At 47.5% G+C, this 24905-nt stretch overlaps 2 long non-coding RNA genes across 7 annotated transcripts in view; one reads left to right on the plus strand and one right to left on the minus strand.

Annotated features, from left to right (window-relative positions):
• Positions 1 to 18281, minus strand: part of LOC134894795 (uncharacterized) — a 268986-nt gene extending 250705 nt beyond the window's left edge. For both annotated transcript variants that reach the window (XR_010171833.1, XR_010171831.1), the window contains exon 1: positions 18038 to 18281. This is a non-coding gene — a long non-coding RNA (uncharacterized LOC134894795). The remainder of the gene's footprint in view (positions 1 to 18037) is intronic.
• LOC134894764 (uncharacterized) overlaps positions 18048 to 24905 on the plus strand; it is a 201216-nt gene continuing 194358 nt past the window's right edge. For 2 of the 5 annotated variants that reach the window (XR_010171829.1, XR_010171827.1), the window contains exon 1: positions 18056 to 18366. This is a non-coding gene — a long non-coding RNA (uncharacterized LOC134894764). Of the gene's footprint in view, positions 18367 to 24905 lie in introns of all 5 variants that reach the window. The other 3 variants (XR_010171824.1, XR_010171823.1, XR_010171826.1) reach the window with 3 other exon arrangements.

The following is a 24905-nucleotide window of genomic DNA, read 5'->3' on the forward strand; positions in this document are numbered from 1 at the left end:
TTGTTCGCTCGCTAGCAGTTTTTAGCAGCCGCGCAAACGCTATGCCGCCTCCCACTGGGAGTGTATTTTAGCTTAGCAGAAGGGCGAACGAAAGGATCGCAGAGCGGCTACAAAATAATTTTGCGCAGTTTCAGAGTAGCTTCAGACCTACTCAGCGCTTGTGATGACTTCAGACTGTTCAGTTCCTGTTTTGACATCACAAACACGCCCAGCCACGCCTGCGTTTTTCCTGGCACGCCTGCGTTTTTTCGAACACTTCCTGAAAACGGTCAGTTGACACCCAGAAATGCCCACTTCATGTCAATCACACTGTGGCCAGCAGTGCGACTGAAAAGCTTCGGTAGACCTTGTGTGAAACTACATTGTTCGTTGTAATAGTAAGACACGCGTGCACATTGCGCCGCATATGCATGCGCAGAAGTGGCAATTTTTTGCCTGATCGCTGTGCAGCGAATGAAAGCAGCTAGCGAACAACACGGAATGACCACCATTGTACAGCGCATTTAGGTGGTCATTCCAAGTAATTCGCTATCTGCTTTCGTTCACTGCGCAGCGATCTGGCAAAAAATCGGTACTTCTGCGCATGCGTATGCGGTGCAATACGCACGCGCATCTTACTATTACAACGAACGATGTAGTTTCACACAAGGTCTAGCGAAGCTTTTCAGTCGCACTGCTGGCCGTAGTGTGATTGACATGAAGTGGGCGTTTCTGGGTGTCAACTGACCGTTTTCAGGGAGTGTTCGAAAAAACACAGGCGTGCCAGGAAAAACGCAGGCGTGGCTGGGCAAACGTAGGGCGTGTTTGTGACGTCAAAACAGGAACTGAACAGTCTGAAGTGATCGCAAGCGCTGAGTAGGTCTGAAGCTACTCTGAAACTGCACAAAATTATTTTGTAGCCGCACTGCGATCCTTTCGTACGCACTTCTGCTAAGCTAATATAGATTCCCTGTGGGAGGCGGCATAGTGTTTGCACGGCTGCTAAAAACTGCTAGCAAGCAAACAACTCGGAATGACCACCTTAGACCTCAAAGGGCACAGTGGTTACAGAAAAAACATTCACCACAGTACAACAAAAATAGGATTTGAAATACCTACCATTACATCCTTTTCTCATAGTCCGTAGAGGATGCTGGGGTCCACATTAGTACCATGGGTATAGACGGGTCCACGAGGAGCCACTGGCACTTTAAGAGTTTGAGAGTGTGGGATGACTCCTCCCTCTATGCCCCTCCTACCAGACTCAGTCTAGAAACTGTGCCCGAGGTGACGGACAATTTCGAGAGAAGGATTTTACACAGATAGTGGCGAGATTCACACCAGCTTACACACAAGGCAAACCAAGCTAACTAGCTTGAAACATCAGCAACGGCTGTACAATATTATTTACCAAGTAACAAAACAGTACTTAACAAAGAACTAAGCAGTACTGAACTAAGTAACCACTGCAGGATCACGAAGCGCAGGGCAGGCGCCCAGCATCGTCTACGGACTACGAGAAAAGGAATTACTGGTAGGTAATTAAAATCCTATTTTCTCTTTTGTACTAGAGGATGCTGGGGTCCACATTAGTACCATGGGGATGTACCAAAGCTCCCAGAACGGGAGGGAGAGCGTGGAGGCTCCTGCAGAACTGATTGACCAAACTTCAGGTCCTCAGAGGCCAAAGTATCGAACTTGTAAAACTTTGCAAACGTGTTCGACCCAGACCAAGTAGCCGATCGGCAAAGCTGTAAAGCCGAGACACCCCGGGCAGCCACCCAGGAAGAACCCACCTTATGAGTAGAGTGGGCCTAAACAGACGTAGGACACGGCAATTCTACCGTAGAATATGCATGCTGGATAGTGAACCTGATCCAGCGAGAGATTGTCTGCTTAGAAGCAGGACACCCAAGTTTCTTGGGATCATACAGGACAGAGAGTCCGATTTTCTGTGGCGAGCAGTCCTCTTCACATAGATTTTCAGAGCCCTTAGCACATCCAACGACTTTGACGAAACTGAGGAGTCAGTAGCAACTGGCACCACAATAGGTTGGTTGATATGAAATGCCGACACAACTTTTGGAAGAAACTGCTGACGTGTCCGGAGCTCAGCTCTATCTTCATGGAAGATCAAGTAGGGGCTCTTACAAGACAAAGCCCCCAGCTCCGACACACATCTAGCAGAAGCTAAGGCCAACAAAGTGACAGCCTTCCATGTGAGAAACTTGACCTCAACCTCCGGTAGAGGCTCGAACCAATCCGATTAGAGGAACTGTAACACCACGTTAAGATCCCAGGGCGCCATAGGCAGCACAAAGGGAGGCTGGCTGTGCAGAACCCATTTCAGAAAAATCTGAACCTCAGGGAGGGAAGCCAATTGTTTCTGGAAGAAAATGGATAAGGTCGAAATCTGGACCTTTACAGATCCCAACCTGAAGCCCATTGCAGAGGAGAAAACGTCCCAGTTGAAACTCCACCGTAGGAAATTTCTTGGACTCACACCAAGATACATATTTTTTTCAAATACGATGGTAATGTTTAGACGTTACTCCTTTCCTAGCCTGTATCAGGGTAGGAATAACCTTGGTCGAAAATGCCCTTCCGAGCTAATATCTGGCGTTCAACCACCATGCCATCAAATGTAGCCGCGGTAAGTCGTGATAAGCGAATAGCCCCTGCTGCAGCAGGTCCTCCCGAAGAGGAAGAGGCTTCGGCTCTTCTAGCAGTAGATCCAGAAGATCCGCGTACCAAGCCCTTCTTGGACAGTCCGGAGCAATGAGGATTGCCTGAACTTTTGTTCTCCTTATGAGTTTTAGAACTCTTGGAATGAGTGAAAGTGGAGGAAACACGTACACTGACTGGAACACCCACGGAGTCACTAGGGCGTCCACCGCCACGGCTTGTGGGTCCCTCGACCTGGAACAATGCCGCTGAAGCTTCTTGTTGAGACGAGAGGCCATCATGTCTATTTGAGGTACACCCCAAAGATCTGTTATCTCCGTGAACACCTCCGGATGGAGTCCCCACTCTCCTGGATGGAGATTGTGTCTGCTGAGGAAGTCCACTTCTCAGTTGTCTACTCCCGGAATGAAGATTGCTGAATACGCCAACGCATGTTTTTCTGCCCAGAGGATGATTCTTGTTACCTCTGACATTACAGCTCTGCTCTTCCATCCGCCCTGTCGGTTTATGTAAGTCACTGTCGTTACATTGTCTGACTGCACTTGAATGACTCGATCTCGTAGAAGATGAGCCGCTTGGAGAAGACTGTTGTAAATGGCTCTTAGTTCCAGAATGTTTATAGGTAGGCCGGCTTCCATACTTGAACACCATCCTTGGAAGGTCTCCCCTTGAGTGACTGCGCCCCAACCCCGGAGACTTGTATCCGTGGTTAGAAGGATCCAGTCCTGAATCCCGAACCTGTGGCCCTCCAGAAGGTGAGGTAATTGTAGCCACCAAAGGAGTGAAATCCTGGCCTTTGGCGACAGACGAATTCTCTGGTGCATGTGTAGATGGGATCCCGACCATTTGTCCAGGAGATCCAGTTGGAAGGGTCGAGCATGAAACCTCCTGTACTGCAGAGCCTCGTAAGAGGCCACCATCTTCCCCAGAAGTCGAATGCACTGATGAACTGACACCCGGGTTGGCTTCATGACATCCTGCACCATTGCTTGTATCACCAATGCTTTTTCCTCTGGGAGAAACACCCTCTGCACTTCTGTGTCGAGGATCATTCCCAGAAAGGACAACCTCCTGGTTGGCTCCAAATGTGATTTTGGAAGATTCAGGATCCAACCGTGTTACCTGAGTAGGTGGGTCGTGAGAACATTGGACTCTAACAGCTTCTCCTTGGACAATGCTTTTATCAGCAGATCATCCAGATACGGAATTATGTTCACCACCTGTCTGCAGAGGAGAACCATCATCTCCGCCATCACTTTGGTGAATACCCTCAGTGCTGTGGACAGGCCGAATGGCAGGGCCTGGAACTGAAAATGACTAACAGTGCGAATTGGAGAAAAGCTTGATGCGGCGGCCAAATCGGAATGTGGAGGTACACATCCTTGATATCCAGGGATACCAGGAATTCCCCCTTCCCCAGACCTGATATCACCGCCTTCAGAGACTCCATTTTGAATTTGAACTCCCTCAGAAAGGGGTTTAGCGATTTTTAAGTTCAAAATGGGTCTGCCGAATCATCTGGTTTCAGAACCACGAAAAGGTTTGAATAGTAACCTTTGTTTTGCAAATGGGTCGGAACTGGTACAATGACCTGTGACTCCACCAACTTCTGGATGGCTTCCTGTAGGATAGCCCTGTCCGACAGCAAAGCTTGCAAGCCTGATTTGAAGAATTGGTGAGGAGGGAGATCTTGAAACTCCAACCTGTATCCCTGGGACACAATATCTTGTACCCAGGGATCCAGGCCGGATGACACCCAGACGTGGCTGAAATGCCTGAGTCTCGCCCCCACCGACCCCACCACCAGGCCGCGCTGTCCACCATCATGCTGAAGACTTTGGTGTACCTGAAACAGGCTTCTGTTCCTGGGAACCCACTGCAGCAGGTTTCTTGGAGTTTGGCCGACCTACTCTAAAGAAGATGTTGGACGGCTTGGCCTTTCTTGTTTTAGCAGCCCGAAAGGACTGTTAGGCAGCTGAAGAAAAAGGCTTCTTCGTAGCAGGTGCAACTGAGGGAAGAAAAGGTGACTTACCCGCTGTAGCCATGGAAATCCATGCATCCAATGCTTCCCCAAAGAGAGCCTGACCTGTGTAGGGTAATGTCGAAGTAAAAGAAAAAAATATTACATACACACAAACACAAACTCCAAACAGAGAGGTCTCTGTTCATGCACATACATGCAGCGTGCACAGGATATACGGTAGCATACGCATCCACATAGACAAGCCACAAAGATATATTCAACACATATTTCATACAACACATAAATTACACATAGACAAAACATGTCAAGCACCAGACATTATAATGTATTTACATAATAGAGTGTAACATCAGATATATATGTATTATTGGAACGGAACAAGTTAAATATATCATGCTTAGTGTCAAAATGATCAGGAGAACGTGTGTATTAATTTGATAGCTATGGATAAATTGTAGCACATTGCAATGATTAGTTATGATTAAATGTATGAAAGCTAAAGTCACTCTTATTAGAACAAAGAACTTCCTGAAGACAGCATATGTGCAGCAAAAACCAGTGGTTAACCCCTATAACTGCATCTTCAAACTGAACTTTGTTTGCATATGAACTGACCAATAACACACAAGGAATGAGAGATCTCCCTCTCCTGTACCAATGGAAGGAGACCGAAACCAGCAACCTGTTAATGACCACTTTTTTGATATAGACAGTTTTTGTAAGATATAGTTAGTTAGTTAGTTAGTTGCTGTTGTTGAGATGGAGGAAAGTTCTATGGGACAGGGTGATGTATGTTGGCTGTATCTACTTCTTATGCAACTATAACTCTGTACCACTTACCTAGGCTTATACATGTTATACTGAATTATATATTCTACATGTTATTTTGTATGCATACCCCTTTTAAATATCAAATACATATATATCTCTGAGCGTTGGACCTAAGTATACCATGTATGTGACTGCTTGTTTTCTCTTAAGGGGCATAGTGTTGCGACGTACAGCACACTTATCTTATATGGTAATAAGATGCACCTTGCGTCCGCAGTATATATTAATGCTGGCATTGAAATGTTTATTTAGAAATAATTTTAAATTCACAATAGGGTCTCCACACCTCTCCTGGATTCCACGTCGGCAGGCTACTGGTGCAGCCACAATCCTCGACAAGCTGAGACAGACATGGAAGATATTCCTGCAGCCATTGAACCCAGGTCTTTCATGGATTCCACCATGTATCCTGCAGAATCCTGAATGTTACATAAAAACAATTCAACGTCACTTTTATCCATTGTATCCAAATCCTCAAGTAATGTCACGTGCCTGACCACTTTACTATAGCTTTGGAAATCCATGCACAGGCAATAGTAGGACGTAGTATCGCCCCTGAAGCCGTGTATATGGATTTGAGCGTAGTGTCAATTTTGCGAACAGCTGGTTCTTTTAACGTGGTAGATCCGGGGACAGGTAAAACCACCTTTTTTGAGAGTCTTGATACAGACGCGTCAACTATGGGTGGGTTTTCCCATTTTTTCCTATCCTCCTCAGGGAAAGGGAAAGCAACCAGAACCTTTCTAGGGATCTGAAATTTTTTCTCTGGGTTTTCCCAGGCTTTCTCAAATATAGCATTTAATTCCTTAGATGCAGGGAAGGTTAGCGAGGCTTTCTTATTGCCAGTAAAGCAAGCCTCCTCAACCTGCTCAGGTGTTGTATCAGCAATATTCAACACATCTCTAATGGCCTCTATCATCAACTACACCCCTTTTGCAAGAGATGCTGCCCCCCGCAGCACATCTCCATCACCGTCTGCCTGTCAGAATCGGTATCCGTGTCATCTTGCATAATCTGGGCAAGAGCACGTTTTTGGGAGCATACAGTAGGGGCCCCTGAGGTAACAGAACCGGACCAAACTGCCATCGAGTTCTGTAAAATCTGAGTTGTAGATTCATTTTGTGCAACTTTAGTAGAAATCTGAGAAATCATACTTTTAATAGAGGCTAACCACTCAGGCTCCCTTGCTGGGACCTGCGCTGAGACAGTGCAATCCTGATTACATGGAATGGGATCATCCTGAGAGGACATATCCTCTGCAGCATATGACACAGAGTCCCTGGACATAGCTTAATGGAGACCACAAACACTCCACACACACACAGTGAAGAGGCAGAGTTTTCCCCATAAGAATGGCAAGAGAAACACAGAGATTGGAGCCAACCCACACACAGCGCTTCAGGATCTAGGGAAATCCTTATCCAGCGCTTACTGTGCACCTTAATAGGTTGCACAGTACAGATATACAGCCTTCCCCCCCTTCTACAACCCCCTGGTACCGTATAAGATAGCTGGAGTTGATTTGGAGGGACAGCTCTCACTGACAGCGCTTCTGCAGGCAGGAAAATGGAGCTGAACGCTGCTGGGTCCGCTCTGAGGATAAGCTCCACCCCTTCAATGGCGCTGTCTTCCCGCTCTACTAAAGATTATACTGGCCTGAGGAATTGTGCTGGCAGTGATCCTGGGACCCTGACAGGCTTGGAGGTCAGTGTAGGGTGTAGGCGCTGGCTCAGGGATCCCCTCACAGCGCCGCACCATGTACCGCTGAGCCCCGGAGCGCAGTGAGCGATCCTGTGCGGCGGGGAACGTTCAATCCCCTCAGGAGCTCAGTGTCCTGTCAGCGGAGACAGTGGCTCAGACCCCGCAGGGTGGACACTACTCCCCCCCCCCCCCCCTTAGTCCCTCAAAGCAGCAAGGCTGTTACCAGCAGCCTTCCTGTGCCTAAACTCTCTTAAAAATAATAAAACTAAAAGAGCTACTATGGAGCTCCCCTAGCTGTGACCGGAACCTCCGGGCACATGTTCTAAACTGAGTCTGGTAGGAGGTGCATAGAGGGAGGAGCCAGCCTACACTCTCAAACTCTTAAAGTACCAGTGGCTCCTAATGTACTCGTCTATACCCATGGTACTAATGTGGACCCCAGCGTCCTCTAGTACGTAAGAGAAATGTTTGAAATCATAGTAAACATTTTGAAAACACTTTCATGAGTTCCTTCCCTAACTTGGGCCAATCTATGTTTTAGCGTATTCACCAATATTGCATGATTATTATCTTGAACACATACTACTGTACATGAAACATGGTCTAGAAGATCTGAAGGGGGAATAAAAAGAAAAGAAAAACGATCACCCCACACAATGGCCCTCATTCCGAGTTGTTCGCTCGCTCTTTTTCATCGCATCGCAGTGAAAATCCGCTTAGTACGCATGCGCAAAGTTCGCACTGCGACTGCGCCAAGTAACTTTACTATGAAGAAAGTATTTTTACTCACGGCTTTTTCTTCGCTCCGGCGATCGTAGTGTGATTGACAGGAAATGGGTGTTACTGGGCGGAAACACGGCGTTTTAGGGGCGTGTGGCTGAAAACGCAACCGTTTCCGGAAAAAACGCAGGAGTGGCTGGAGAAACGGTGGGAGTGTCTGGGCGAACGCTGGGTGTGTTTGTGACGTCAACCAGGAACGACAAGCACTGAACTGATCGCACAGGCAGAGTAAGTCTGAAGCTACTCTAAAACTGCTACGAGGTTTGTGATCGCAATATTGCGAATACATCGGTCGCACTTTTAAGAAGCTAAGATACACTCCCAGTAGGCGTAGGCTTAGCGTGTGTAACTCTGCTAAATTCGCCTTGCGAGCGATCAACTCGGAATGAGGGCAAATATTAATGCAATGCTAGCTATTGTACTTGCAGTTGCATTCTGTTAATAAAACACGGAATGTTTGATGAACATATTTCAATATACAGTATGTTAAGACTTATGCCATTTATAAACTAGAAATAGAGATAATTCAACCTGAATATTAACATTAAGTACACTATGATCATTGCTATGCTTCTTTACTGGATCAAAGTATTATACTTCGCCACAGATATTTAAGGTATGTAAAGAAATTGGGTGTAAAGAAATTGGATGAAAGCTGGGGTGTAAGAGGGGCGTGACCAAACTGTATAAACAAAAGATGATGATTTGCTGCACTTAAAGATTTTACTAAGATTTTCATGATACTTCACGTTACACTCTGTATTAAAAACAATATTAGTTTCACATACAGTACTTCACTACGGGGGTCATTCCAAGTTGATCGCTCGCTAGCAGTTTTTTACCAGCCATGCAAACGCATTGTTGCCGCCCACTGGGGAGTATATTTTCGCTTTGCAGAAGTGTGAACGCTTGTGCAGCAGGGCGCCTGCAAAATCTTTTTGTGCAAAACAAGACCAGACCTGTAGTTACTCTTCGTGTGCGTTGATTCTAACGACGGAGGGACGGTTTTTTGACGTCACACACCCGCCCAGAGAACGCCCAGTCATGCCTGCGTTTTTTCTGCCATGCCTGCGTTTTTCTAAGCACTCCCTGAAAACGGTCAGTTGACACCCAGAAACGCCCACTTCATGTCAATCTTCCTGCGTTCGGCCGTGCGACTGGAATGTTCGTTACACTCTGTGCAAACCTACGATGCTCATTGTACCAGTACAATGCGCCTGCGCACTGTGGTGCATACGCATGCGCAGAAATGCCGATTTTTAGCCTGATCGCTGCGCTGCGAACAACGGCAGCTAGCGATCAACTCGGAATGACCCCCTATATGTACAGATTTCATTTATGTTTACTGTGAAAGGAAGTCCTTTATGTAAATGGGTACATAACAAAAAAGTATAACCAAGTGCCTGAAGTAATAGGATTCTTAGAAGTTAAATTAGCTGTTTCACCTACCTAATTCAGCATGAGTTGTAGTTTTGTGAGGAAATTGCTAAACTACAACTCCTTTCTCTAGCATGCAGGGCAGCCCAGCACAGGCAAGGCTGACCCACATACTTGGTCTTCTCCCCCCGCTGAAATGTGAGCGCATTGCTAAACAGCCATGCGCTCGCATCTTGGGGGTCATTCCGAGTTGTTCGCTCGTTATTTTTTTCCGCTACGAAGCGATTAGTCGCAAACTGCGCATGCGCAATGTACGCAGCGCGCCTGCGCCAAGTAATTTAGCACAAAAGTTTGGTATTTTATTCACGGCTTAACAAAGTTTTTTCATCGTTCTGCTGATCGTAGTGTGATTGACAGGAAGTGGGTGTTTCTGGGCGGAAACTTGCCGTTTTCTGGGAGTGTGCGGAAAAACGCAGGCGTGCCAGGGAAAAACGCGGGAGTGTCTGGAGAAACGGAGGAGTGGCTGGCCGAACGCTGGGTGTGTTTGTGACGTCAAACTAGGAACGAAAAGGACTGAGCTGGTCGCAATGGCAGAGTAAGTCTGGAGCTACTCAGAAACTGCGGGGAAATCGTTATGAGAAAATTAGCGAATCTTTCGTACGCAATTCTGCGAAGCTAAGATACACTCCCAGAGGGCGGAGGCTTAGCGTGTGCAATGCTGCTAAAAGCAGCTAGCGAGCGAACAACTCGGAATGACCCCCCTTAAGGGTAGCGCCCTGCCTCCTCAGCCTAGCTGCGAAGGCAGTCGCCGGGCGGCCATGTTTGGACCGCAGCAGCTGCATGTGACATCACACAGCCGCCATGGCCTCCCACAATGCAGCGATCACAATCTATAATTAGCCAGCACTACCCAGGAAGTGATGCAGCAGAGTGTCCGCACATACCTAGAAGTAAGCTGTTACAGGTGCCAGAATAGAAACATGGTTATGGCAGTGAATTACCCACCCACTACGCAGTGGGAGGAGTCAGTAACAGGCAGATACTGATCTGTGATCACCTGGTGGAGTGAGGTCATCTGGTCACAAAATAGCTTTTTGCTCTATTTTAATGGTCACTGTGTGTTAGTATATGCAGGTATCTTGAAGCAAGTAGATGTTTATTGCTGAAGGGATTACTTTACAGTCAGCATGCAAGATGTTACCGAAGTTCACTCCTCTCAAGATGGTCAGAGGATGTGTACTCTTTCTATACTCACCAATCCCATTGACACGAGACCAACATAGTTGTGGGACTGGATCATGTAGCCCACCAAGTATCTTTGCAATCTGGCTGGACATTTGCAATATGTGTCACTAGCAGAGTCCTCTTGTGACACTGTCAAGAAGGTGACACGTTGGATTCAATTATTTGGGTAAGTATGACAGGCTCCTCTGGTTTTCCTGGGGCGTGATTTACCGCGATTGGCTAGTAGGGTAGTTTTTGTAGTACAGTTTAGCATACCATTTGTTCAAACATTGATGACAACACGTAAAATTAGAGTTTTATTCAACTGGAACGCTTCCTTCACTATGAAAACTTAGAAGCGGTTAAACCATAAACAGAGTTGCAATTCACTCAATACCTGGTACTGACACAAAAATAAGATTTTACTTACCGATAAATCTATTTCTCGTAGTCCGTAGTGGATGCTGGGGACTCCGTCAGGACCATGGGGATTAGCGGCTCCGCAGGAGACAGGGCACAAAAATAAAGCTTTAGGATCAGGTGGTGTGCACTGGCTCCTCCCCCTATGACCCTCCTCCAAGCCTCAGTTAGGATACTGTGCCCGGACGAGCGTACACAATAAGGAAGGATTTTGAATCCCGGGTAAGACTCATACCAGCCACACCAATCACACCGTACAACTTGTGATCTGAACCCAGTTAACAGTATGACAAACGTAGGAGCCTCTGAACAGACAGCTCACAACAATAACAACCCGATTTTTTTGTAACAATAACTATGTACAAGTATTGCAGACAATCCGCACTTGGGATGGGCGCCCAGCATCCACTACGGACTACGAGAAATAGATTTATCGGTAAGTAAAATCTTATTTTCTCTGACGTCCTAGTGGATGCTGGGGACTCCGTCAGGACCATGGGGATTATACCAAAGCTCCCAAACGGGCGGGAGAGTGCGGATGACTCTGCAGCACCGAATGAGAGAACTCCAGGTCCTCTTTAGCCAGGGTATCAAATTTGTAGAATTTTACAAACGTGTTCTCCCCCGACCACGTAGCTGCTCGGCAGAGTTGTAATGCCGAGACCCCTCGGGCAGTCGCCCAGGATGAGCGCACCTTCCTTGTGGAATGGGCCTTGACAGATTTAGGCTGTGGCAGGCCTGCCACAGAATGTGCAAGTTGAAATGTGCTACAAATCCAACGAGCAATCGTCTGCTTAGAAGCAAGAGCACCCAGTTTGTTGGGTGCATACAGGATAACAGCAAGTCAGTTTTCCTGACTCCAGCCGTCCTGGAAACCTATATTTTCAGGGCCCTGACAACATCTAGCAACTTGGAGTCCTCCAAGTCCCTAGTAGCCGCAGGTACCACAATAAGCTGGTTCAGGTGAAACGCTGACACCACCTTAGGAAGAAACTGGGAACGAGTCCGCAGCTCTGCCCTGTCCGAATGGACAATCAGATATGGCTTTTGTGAGACAAAGCCGCCAATTCTGACACTCGCCTGGCCGAGGCCAGGGCCAACAGCATGGTCACTTTTCATGTGAGATATTTCAAATCCACAGATTTGAGCGGTTTAAAATGTGATTTGAGGAATCCCAGAACTACGTTGAGATCCCACAGTGCCACTGGAGGCACAAAAAAGGGGTTGTATATGCAATACTCCCTTGACAAACTTCTGGACTTCAGGAACTGAAGCCAATTCTTTCTGGAAGAAAATTGACAGGGCCGAAATTTGAACCTTAATGGACCCCAATTTGAGGCCCATAGACACTCCTGTTTGCAGGAAATGCAGGAATTGACCGAGTTGAAATTTCTTCGTGGGGCCTTCCTGGCCTCACACCACGCAACATATTTTCGCCACATGTGGTGATAATGTTGTGCGGTCACCTCCTTCCTGGCTTTGACCAGGGTAGGAATGACCTCTTCCGGAATGCCTTCTTCCCTTAGGATCCGGCGTTCCACCGCCATGCCGTCAAACGCAGCCGCGGTAAGTCTTGGAACAGACCTGGTACTTGCTGAAGCAAGTCCCTTCTTAGCGGCAGAGGCCATGAGTCCTCTGTGAGCATTTCTTGAAGTTCCGGGTGCCACGTCCTTCTTGGCCAATCCGGAGCCACGAGTATAGTTCTTACTCCTCTACGTCTTATAATTCTCAGTACCTTGGGTATGAGAAGCAGAGGAGGGAACACATACACCGACTGGTACACCCACGGTGTTACCAGAACGTCCACAGCTATTGCTTGAGGGTCTCTTGACCTGGCGCAATACCTGTCCAGTTTTTTGTTCAGGCGGGACGCCATCATGTCCACCTTTGGTCTTTCCCAACGGTTCACAACCATGTGGAATATTTCCCGATGAAGTCCCCACTCTCCCGGGTGGAGGTCGTGCCTGCTGAGGAAGTCTGCTTCCCAGTTGTCCACTCCCGGAATGAACACTGCTGACAGTGCTATCACATGATTTTTCGCCCAGCGAAGAATCCTTGCAGTTTCTGCCATTGCCCTCCTGCTTCTTGTGCCGCCCTGTCTGTTTACGTGGGCGACTGCCGTGATGTTGTCCCACTGGATCAATACCGGCTGACCTTGAAGCAGAGGTCTTGCTAAGCTTAGAACATTGTAAATTGCCCTTAGCTCCAGTATATTTATGTGGAGAGAAGTCTCCAGACTTGATCACACTCCCTGGAAATTTTTTCCCTGTGTGACTGCTCCCCAGCCTCTCAGGCTGGCATCCGTGGTCACCAGGACCCAGTCCTGAATGCCGAATCTGCGGCCCTTTAGTAGATGAGCACTCTGCAGCCACCGCAGAAGAAACACCCTTGTCCTTGGAGACAGGGTTATCCGCTGATGCATCTGAAGATGCGATCCGGACCATTTTTCCAGCAGATCCCACTGAAAAGTTCTTGCGTGAAATCTGCCGAATGGAATCGCTTCGTAAGAAGCCACCATTTTTCCCAGGACCCTTGTGCAATGATGCACTTTTCCTGGTTTTAGGAGGTTCCTGACTAGCTCGGATAACTCCCTGGCTTTCTTCTCCGGGAGAAACACCTTTTTCTGGACTGTGTCCAGAATCATCCCTAGGAACAGCAGACGTGTCGTCGGAAACAGCTGCGGTTTTGGAATATTTAGAATCCACCCGTGCTGTCGTAGAACTACTTGAGATAGTGCTACTCCGACCTCCAACTGTTCTCTGGACCTTGCCCTTATCAGGAGATCGTCCATTTTCTTTGAAGAAGAATCATCATTTCGGCCATTACCTTGGTAAGGACCCGGGGTGCCGTGGACAATCCAACCGGCAGCGTCTGAAACTGATAGTGACAGTTCTGTACCACGAACCTGAGGTACCCTTGGTGAGAAGGGCAAATTGGGACATGGAGGTAAGCATCCCTGATGTCCCGGGACACCATATAGTCCCCTTCTTCCTGGTTCGCTATCACTGCTCTGAGTGACTCCATCTTGATTTGAACCTTTGTATGTAAGTGTTCAAATATTTCAGATTTAGAATAGGTCTCACCGAGCCGTCTGGCTTCAGTACCACAATATAGTGTGGAATAATACCCCTTTCCTTGTTGTAGGAGGGGTACTTTGATTATCACCTGCTGGGAATACAGCTTGTGAATTGTTTCCACTACTGCCTCCCTGTCGGAGGGAGACGTTGGTAAAGCAGACTTCAGGAACCTGCGAGGGGGAGACGTCTCGAATTTCCAATCTGTACCCCTGGGATACTACTTGTAGGATCCAGGGGTACACTTGCGAGTGAGCCCACTGCGTGCTGAAACTCTTGAGACGACCCCCCCACCGCACCTGAGTCCGCTTGTACGGCCCCAGCGTCATGCTGAGGACTTGGCAGAAGCGGTGGAGGGCTTCTGTTCCTGGGAATGGGCTGCCTGCTGCAGTCTTCTTCCCTTTCCTCTATCCCATGGCAGATAGGACTGGCCTTTTGCCCGCTTGCCCTTATGGGGACGAAAGGACTGAGGCTGAAAAGACGTTGTCTTTTTCTCCTTTATACGGCAATACTTCCATGTGCCGTTTGGAATCTGCATCACCTGACCACTGTCGTGTCCATAAACAACTTCTGGCAGATATGGACATCGCACTTACTCTTGATGCCAGAGTGCAAATATCCCTCTGTGCATCTCGCATATATAGAAATGCATCCTTTAAATGCTCTATAGTCAATAAAATACTGTCCCTGTCAAGGGTATCAATATTTTCAGTCAGGGAATCCGACCAAGCCACCCCAGCGCTGCACATCCAGGCTGAGGCGATTGCTGGTCGCAGTATAACACCAGTATGTGTGTATATACTTTTTAGGATATTTTCCAGCCTCCTATCAGCTGGCTCCTTGAGGGCGGCCCTATCTGGAGACGGTACCGCCACTTGTTTTGATAAGCGTGTGAGCGCCTTATCCACCCTAAGGGGTGTTTCCCAACGCGCCCTAACTTCTGGCGGGAAAGGGTATACCGCCAATAACTTTCTATCGGGGGAAACCCACGCATCATCACACACTTCATTTAATTTATCTGATTCAGGAAAAACTACAGGTAGTTTTTTCACACTCCACATAATACCCTTTTTTGTGGTACTTGTAGTATCAGAAATATGTAACACCTCCTTCATTGCTCTTAACAAGTAACGTGTGGCCCTAAAGGAAAATACGTTTGTTTCTTCACCGTCGACACTGGAGTCAGTGTCCATGTCTGTGTCGACCGACTGAGGTAAAAGGACGTTTTAACGCCCCTGACGGTGTTTGAGACGCCTGGACAGGTACTAATTGGTTTGCCGGCCATCTCATGTCGTCAACCGACCTTGCAGCGTGTTGACATTATCACGTAATTCCTTAAATAAGCCATCCATTCCGGTGTCGACTCCCTAGAGAGTGACATCACCATTACAGGCAATTGCTCCGCCTCCTCACCAACATCGTCCTCATACATGTCGACACACACGTACCGACACACAGCACACACACAGGGAATGCTCTGATAGAGGACAGGACCCCACTAGCCCTTTGGAGAGACAGAGGGAGAGTTTGCCAGCACACACCAAAACGCTATAATTATACAGGGACAACCTTTATATAAGTGTTTTTCCCTTATAGCATCTTAATATATATAATCATATCGCCAAATAAGTGCCCCCCCTCTCTGTTTTAACCCTGTTTCTGTAGTGCAGTGCAGGGGAGAGCCTGGGAGCCTTCCCACCAGCATTTCTGTGAGGGAAAATGGCGCTGTGTGCTGAGGAGAATAGGCCCCGCCCCCTTTTCGGCGGGCTTCTTCTCCCGTTTTTCTGAGACCTGGCAGGGGTTAAATACATCCATATAGCCCCAGGGGCTATATGTGATGTATTTTTTAGCCAGAACAAGGTATTCTCATTGCTGCCCAGGGCGCCCCCTGCACCCTCCGTGACCGCTGGTGTGAAGTGTGTGACAACAATGGCGCACAGCTGCAGTGCTGTGCGCTACCTCATGAAGACTGAAAAGTCTTCTGCCGCCGGTTTCTGGACCTCTTCACTTTTCGGCATCTGCAAGGGGGTCGGCGGCGCGGCTCCGGGACCGGACTCCATGGCTGGGCCTGTGTTCGATCCCTCTGGAGCTAATGGTGTCCAGTAGCCTAAGAAGCCAATCCATCCTGCACGCAGGTGAGTTCACTTCTTCTCCCCTAAGTCCCTCGTTGCAGTGAGCCTGTTGCCAGCAGGACTCACTGTAAAATAAAAAAACCTAAAAACTTTTTCTAAGCAGCTCTTTAGGAGAGCCACCTAGATTGCACCCTGCTCGGACGGGCACAAAAACCTGAGGCTTGGAGGAGGGTCATAGGGGGAGGAGCCAGTGCACACCACCTGATCCTAAAGCTTTATTTTTGTGCCCTGTCTCCTGCGGAGCCGCTAATCCCCATGGTCCTGACGGAGTCCCCAGCATCCACTAGGACGTCAGAGAAATACATTACAATGCACTTTATAGAATAATTAACAATCTTATGAGACTAAGGTTTCAACATTGCCATGGCATACGCGTTCACAGTTTCTCTTCAATTGGGGGCCCCCTTTGTAACCGCTTGCCTGCACCTCTTGTCATCTGTCTGTCGCCCCTCCCCAATAGATTGTTAGCTCTTCAGAGCAGGGCCCTCTTTCCTCTTGTTATCTAAGCCCTCGTCTCAACACATTTCACTCACAGCTCTCCCCTACTCAACGACCATTTTTATCCTGCTAGTAAAGGTTCATCTCCATCTATGAACACCAGCCTCTAGTAGTACGATGATCACTCCCTCAATACTTACATCTTAGCTGTACTATGGCCCTCATTCCGAGTTGTTCGCTCGGAGATTTTCATCGCATCGCAGTGAGAATTCTCTTAGTGCGCATGCGCAATGTTCGCACTGCGCATGCGCCAAGTAACTTTACTAAGAAGAAAGTATTTTTACTCACGGCTTTTTCTTCGCTCCGGCGATCGTAGTATGATTGACAGGAAATGGGTGTTACTGGGCGGAAACACGGCGTTTTATGGGCGTGTGGCTGAAAACGCTACCGTTTCCGGAAAAAACGCAGGAGTGGCTGGAGAAACGGTGGGAGTGCCTGGACGAACGCTGGGTGTGTTTGTGACGTCAGCCAGGACCGAAAAGCACAGAACTGATCGCACAGGCAGAGTAAGTCTGAAGCTACTCTAAAACTGCTAACTCGTTTGTGATCGCAATATTGCGAATACATCGGTCGCACATTTAAGAAGCTAAGATACACTCCCAGTAGGCGGCGGCTTAGCGTGTGTAACTCTGCTACATTCGCCTTGCGAGCGAACAACTCGGAATGAGGGCCAATGTCTTGAGAATGTGTGGTGCTCTGTTACCTGTACTCTATTTCTGTTATTTATTTACTGTAATGCAATGTTTTGTCCCCTGTACTGTCCTTTGTACGGCGCTGCGAAACACATGTGGCGCCTTATAAATAAAATGTAATAATAATAATAATAACCGTGGTATCGTTTGGAAAAGTAAACATATCTAAAAGTAAATAAATATATATATATATATATATATATATATATATTTCTGGTTTATAGTGCACTTTCTATCGATAGTGTTTATCCTGGCGTAAGTCACTGAATCCAAGCTATTGTGAAGGCTGAAACTGGTAAGACCCACAAAAGTCTGAAAAGCTAACTCTGTCTAGCCAGAAGGTTTTGTACAGAATCCTGTCTGTGGCAATTGTAACAATTATTCCCTGTATGCAACTGCGGTACCTGTTGGACCTCTACGTCCTTTTCACACCTCTCTGGGTGGCCTTGGAGTACAATGAAATCTTAGTTAAGTAGTGCTTCCTCCACTGGGTAGATGCTAGAATCAAGTGGGCTAAGGGACCTTTTCCTAGAACCAACCCTGTCAGTTTATCTTACAGTCACAGCCTAGCTCCGGCCAGGCTCAGTCTCTGCTCCACCCACCACTGCCAAATTTAGGACCACTCTGGGGACGTCTTTGTGGGAGGGCTTCTGTAATTACCTCTCCTGTAGCTGATCTCCGCCCGGGGACCGTCCACCTTTAGCTCCGCCCTGGGGCGGGGATGTAGTGATGTCACAGTCTCTGCTACGCCCTTGTCGATGACCTCCTGCAGCTGGGCACACTGCGGGGACTGGATTGCTCTCTCCCCTCTCTTAGCTCCACCCACGGGCGAGGACGCAGTGATGTCGCGGCCTCCGCTCCGCCCCCGTTGATTACCTTCTGCAGCCGGGCACAATCTAGAGGCAGCGCTGTGGGGGATGGGCCGCTCTCTCTCCTCTCCAGACGCTGGAAAACGGGAGCACCGAGGTTAGAATACAGGAGCTTCTCCGGTAAGCTCCGTCACCCACCGCCCTGCACACACCGCTCTCCGTCCTCTCCTCACGACCACTCAATGAACTTTCCTCTCCAACGGCTCTCTTGCCACGAGCCGTGTCAGTCCCTTTCAGCCGGCGCGCGGGTTGGGTTCCAGACTTGCGGCTGCGCGCCGGTCCTGCGGCTACTGTCCCACTGCCACCACTATGATGCTGGGCTAACTATAAATGTCCCCACAGTGTCCCTCATGTTTAAGCACCATATGTTGTGTTGTTGGAGTCACAGGGGCATAGCCCTTCAGGGGGATGCCACACTCTTACCTCTCTGTCTTCTTTTATTACCCAGTCTCAATTTATTATTGTTTTCTTCCCATCTGTAAAGCACAATGGAATATGTATAGAAATAACTGTTAATTGATAGATAGATAGATGCAATTATTAAGTTATAAAATAATGTCCCTATAAATCATGCTGTGTTGGAATTGCAGCATCAACCTAAATCTGTATAATTTATTTATAATTATATTTTCTTTGCCAGTAGACATTACCAATAATAAGTAACTGTATAAAAAAAAATAGTTAAAGAAAAAACAGATGTAAAAATAAACATGCAAACAACTGAATTGCTGAATGTACAAAGACAGTAATTGCTGCCAATCATTAGCCTTACCTATATGGTGCTATTATTAATACTCAAATCTATTTGAATAATGCATGTGTTCTCAAAGATTTTGGATCAATACATATAAATAATAATGCAAGTCTTTCAATGTCTGTCTCAGGGCAGAAGTAAGAATGATTGATCAAGCAAGTAGACAATAAATTGACATGTTTTCTTAGTATGATATTAATGTTTTATTTGCAAAAAAAATAAATACAATTTTGGTCTTTTCAAATTGCACAAATAGAAGTTCGATGTTTGTGACCATATTGCAGATAGGGTGCAAAGAATTTTAGCTCCCATCTCTTTCTCATAGTGACATCTGGGAAGCATGTGATAACCAGACAGAGAGGGGAGGGGTTGCAAATCCCACCACTACATTTCCCTTCAGCACACTAAAAAATGACCTGTAACCATACCTGAACCCAGGGCCGGTTCTGGGCCGTTTTGCGCCCCGGGCAGGAAATAGGGGTGTGGCTTCATACAGGGGGCATGGTCAGTTACGCCCCCTGTACAGTAGTAGCGCCGCTGAAATGCTGTGTGGTGCGCGATGACGTCATTGCGCACCGCACAGCAAAGGTCCTCTCCACGAAGGGAAACCAGACGCGTAGCATCTAGTTCCTTTCGTGGAGAGGACCTTTGCTGTGCGGTGCGCGATGACGTCATCGCGCACCGCACAGTAAAGGTCCTCTCCACGAAGGGAAACCAGACGCGTTGCATCTAGTTCCTTTCGTGGAGAGGACCTTTGCTGTGCGGTGCGCGATGACGTCATCGCGCACCGCACAGTAAAGGTCCTCTCCACGAAGGGAAACCAGACGCGTTGCATCTAGTTCCCTTCGTGGAGAGGACCTTTGCTGTGCGGTGCGCGATGACGTCATCGCGCACCGCACAGTAAAGGTCCTCTCCACGAAGGGAAACTGGACGCTACGCGTCTAGTTCCCTTCACAGCGGGCAGCGGGACACAGTGGGCAGCGGGGGGCACAGCAGTAGTGGATCTTGCCATGGTGCGGCGCCCTCTGGATGGCGCCGGTGCCCTCCAGAAGGCGGCGCCCCGGGCAAAAGTCCTGATTGCCCGTGGCAAGATCCGCTACTGCCTGAACCTATCTGGTAATAGAAATTCTGAGAATTAGTTTACACATGTTTGCATGTGATAACACAAAGCCAAATATACTGTTGTTGTACAAATGTAACATAGCAGTGGAAAATCTGACCAAACAGTAAAGTAAAGAACAAACATTGAACTACAATGTTGCCTTACAATAATATAACCCACATCACATAGCCACCTCATCTTTCTCAGCAGAAAAATACACAATTTCCATTATAGAATGAGCAGTTGTAGTCATTCCTATAATGGTTACTCTTTAAGAACCACAATGAATTGTAGCATATATTTTGCCAGCCAAACACCTAATATAATAATATACACTCTAGTGTGTGTCCATCATATAATGAAGAGCATTGTAGTGACTGCAATACAATGCAGAGAGGCTGTTACTTACAAACATACAAAACAGAGGCCATTCTAGTGACCACTTTACAATACAGAGATCATTCCAGTGACTAATATAAAATATAGAGAGCATCCTAGGGACTTGGATACAAGGCAGAGAGCTTATTAGGTAAGTGTTGCTTTGTCATACATGGCATATAGAGTGAGTCTATGGGGTAAATTTATTATGAAGTGCTATTTAGAACTGCTGCATTTTTGCTGATTTCGGCTACAGGATCTAAAGGGTAAATAATGTTAAATATTTAATATTAAATTATTTGATATTATTGCCTCTTCAAATCCAGTGGCCAAAATCACCAAAGACACGGCTGCTTTGAAAATTGCTGCACAGTAAATGTACTCCTATGAATGGTCCAGAAAAAGGTGTTAATTCTGTCGGTTAACTACAATCATGTGACAAGTATTACTGTCACTTAGAGAGGTTTATCTTGTCCCCTGTACTGTTAATGTAACTAGTGTCTCCACTCTGGGTGCTCCCGTATACATTAATTAAACCATGTATCACTGTATGATTATACTCGAAAGAGTACACCGCTATATTACAGCAATGGTCAGAGCCGTAACTAGACTGTTTGGTGTCCTGTGCCAGAGAGAGAATTGGTGCCCCCTTCCAATTTTTTTGAATAGGGACATAAGGCACATGCCTCGTGGGGGGGATGTAGTTATGTGACCGGCGGTCAGGAGACCACCGATCACAACACCTCCACCTCCATCCTGACCCCTGCAAATCCCAACAATCGGCATGCCGACTACAAGGGACTATTACCACTCGTGGGTGTCCACGACACCCATAGAGTGGGAATAGAACCTGTGGTGAGAGAAGGGAAGGGGAATCATAGCATGGGCTTTCTCTGGGATCAATCTTGTCATGCCCCTTCCCCAAGTGGAGTTGGGTAGGCATTACCGGTGGCTGGGATCCCGGTGGTTAGCATCCTGACACCGGGATCCTGGCCGCAGAATACGGTGGGGAGGGGGGAGGGGGTGGATGGGCGGGGGGACGGCATTTATAGGCCACTGCAAGAAAGTGGATTTGGACACAAATCCTCTTTATACCACATTCATGCACATAACTTGAGTACTTTGTTATTCAGTTACAATACCCCTTTATTAAATAACACATTTCAATATACTTCCATACCCTGCATTCAAACCCATAACCTATTGAATTCTTATCGAAAATCCCTACTCATTGAGCTATTTGATCCTGCATAAAAACTATGAGAACTATATGAAGCTACTGGTAATTTGTAGAAAAAAATAATCATCATTGCAATTGAGCAGACCTACTGTATGTAGTGTGCAGCCACACATCCAATCTCTTGCAGCCACACACTACATAGATCTGCTCAGCTGCAATGGTGATAATTTTTTCAAAAAGTGCAAGGTAGGCTTCAAACAGCTTAGAATTCTCTACCATTCTATGCAAGGACAGACAGCTTAATGAATAGATTGTCTGACTGCAATGCCACAGGAAATGGGTTAGAATCCCGGGTATATCAGCATCTTGAAATGTAATAAAGAACATTGTGACTGAATAACAAAGAAATCTCAAGTTGAATTCATGAACGTTGTATAGGTAATAGCGACAGAAGGGGTCAAGGTAGGAGATGGGGGAGGTCAGGAGATGCTGGGCTTCATAAAGGAGGGAAACTGCAAGTTAAAGTAATTGACAAGTGGCGCCAACAGCGCCCCTACCCTGCAGCGCTATGTGCGGTGCCCCCTTCTCACACACCTAGTTATGGCCCTGGCAATGGTACTCTCCTTTTGAACTAGAAATCAATATAATTAGGTGGTAGGGAGAAAGGTTCTTCTGGACATCTGCTCTGATCCAACAAAGGTTCATACCTGGATAACGCTCACCAGTATCTCATCTTTGGCCTGCAAAAGTGTGCTGAGCTTGGTTTTTAGTTATTGTGAATGCTGATTTATTTACAGTACTAAAAGCAATACCTTAATACACTTAAATTCGAGCCGCTGCATGTAATCCTTAACCTACGTACGTTTTACTCAGTTAGCGTACAAAGGCCCGTACCGTGTACGCACTTTGCGTACACACGCCGTGATGGACGTACAAAGTACACGCAGTGCATACACACACACACCGACACGCTGAGAGCACAATGCAGCTACACATGTGGCTGAAATACATTTTTAACCTTAGCAGGAAGGAGACACAACACCAATTGTATTTAAGATGTTGGGATCCGACCCACCAACATATAATTGCTGAAAGGGGGTTACAACAGATATACAATCACAATAACAGAAAAGAGGCTACAATCAATGGTACATACGTTTGGTTTTGCCAGCGCCACACAGTCCGGTGCTCAGTCAATCAAGCAAGATGACCTTCAGAGAGAGATGAATGACCAGCTAGGCAGCTTGGCTTTTATACAATTGGTCAAAACACAATACAATAGAAACTGTAACCTCTTCATCTATAGGACAAAGGGCTGGTCATTTACAGTACAGGAGGGGTCATAGGTTGGTTTGAATAGGTGGGCGATGTCTGGTCCAGGTGTGCTTGCAGTTGGTCTCCACTGGGTTCCCGCCGAATATCAGAGTACAGTAAACACAGTATAATATAAATATCCTGTTCTTGCGCATAATTATGTGCAGGAGCGTGCTATCTTCTGCAGACTGCTACCGGAATGTTGCCCTTAAAATACCCTACAGTTGTATACCAAACACCACCTCATAACCTAATGCTGTCCCCTCATATCCTGCAAAGGTGAATCCCTTTGTTGTTGTACCTTTTAAACAAGTAGAACTTGCTGGTGTGGTGCGTGTGGGCTATGTGTACATTGTGCACTATGTGGATTAAATATGAGATATGTCTTTGAGGCTTTTTCCCATGCGAATACAAATGCTACCGTAATTACTCATACCACGCGCTAATACGCAGGACAGCGTGAACGGTCATACGCAACTTGCGAATATGCACACGTACGGCAGAACAAGTACGCTCACGAAGGCCATCTGTGTGGTGTTTGTACGTGATGTGTGTACCGTAATATTTTCCGACTTCGACATTATCTATCGTAGAGATCCCAGTGTTCGTCTAGTTCTAACAGTTCCCGTCTGCAGTCTTTCAGTGCAAGCAATATAATTCCAAAATAAGTGAAATCTTCTCTACTATAGAAACAAGACTCCTGGACCCCACAGAACCCTTCTCACAGTGCATTAGCTATACAGAGCTGAAGTTGGTGAAGAATCACAGCCGAGTACTGGAAGCTGGCCAGGAGAGGGCACAGCATCTGCATTCAGAGTGCAATATTACCGGCTATTTGGAGTATGATCTGCAGCTTGGAAGTGATTGTCCCTTTATAGCAGGGATGGGGAACCTTCGGCCCTCCAGATGTTGTTGAACTACATATAACAGCATGCATTGCTATAGTTTTGCTATTTGGCCATGCAAAAACTGTTGCTGGGCATGCTGGGATGTGTAGTTCAACAGTTGGAGGGCCGAAGGTTCCCCATCCCTGCTTTATAGCAGTGTTCACTCTAGGTGTCTTTCACAGGGCGCTGCGCCCTGCCCCTTTTTTAGACACCTGAATGCCGCCCTGCCCATTTGTGTGCGCCCTCCCGCCCCGCACTTTGCTACCCGCCGGACCCCGCCAAGCCACCGGACACATTACTGCAGTAATCCAGTGTGCTTAATCACAGTCACACTGTCTCCCTGCATGAGAGACAGAGACCTCCGCGGCCCGCCCCATCTGTCCCGCCCACCTCGTCCGTCCCGCCCGCCCACCTCGTCCGTCCTTAGTTGTCAGCCGCCGCATCTCCCCTCCTCTGCGAGAGACAGGAGGGCTGGGTTTGCCTCTCCCGCCGAGGCAAACCCAGCCCTCCCTCCTCTCTGTGTGCATGGCCAGACACCCGCGGGCAGCCCCCATCTCCCACCAGCCAGTGCCACTGGCCAGCGTACCCATCTACCGGAGTGTGACCCTCAGCTGCCAGAGTGTGAGTAAGTAGATACACACAAAGTAATGAACATGTATTTTAATGCATTGCCATATCCTGCCCCCACCCCCTGCATGTGACCCCATTTACCCCCAGCCTTTGTGTGTGGCACACTTTACCCCCCTCACCCTGGTTTGTGCGCCCCCCCCCCCCCCGTGTGTGTGACACCTTGTGCCCTCCTGCCCCCCCCCAACCCCCTGTGTGTGGCCCCACTACCCCTTGTCTTATGTGTGTGCGGAACCATCTACCCCCCCCCCCCCCCCTCCTCCTCCTCCAATGTGTCTCAGTGCTTTCTACCTGGTGCAATGTTTCTCGGTGCTCTCTACCTGGTGCAATGTTTCTCGGTGCTCTCTACCTGGTGCAATGTTTCTCGGTGCTCTCTACCTGGTGCAATGTTTCTCTGTGCTCTCTACCTGGTGCAAT

Source organism: Pseudophryne corroboree, chromosome 1 (genome assembly GCF_028390025.1).
Source record: "Pseudophryne corroboree isolate aPseCor3 chromosome 1, aPseCor3.hap2, whole genome shotgun sequence".
Lineage (NCBI taxonomy): Eukaryota > Metazoa > Chordata > Amphibia > Anura > Myobatrachidae > Pseudophryne > Pseudophryne corroboree.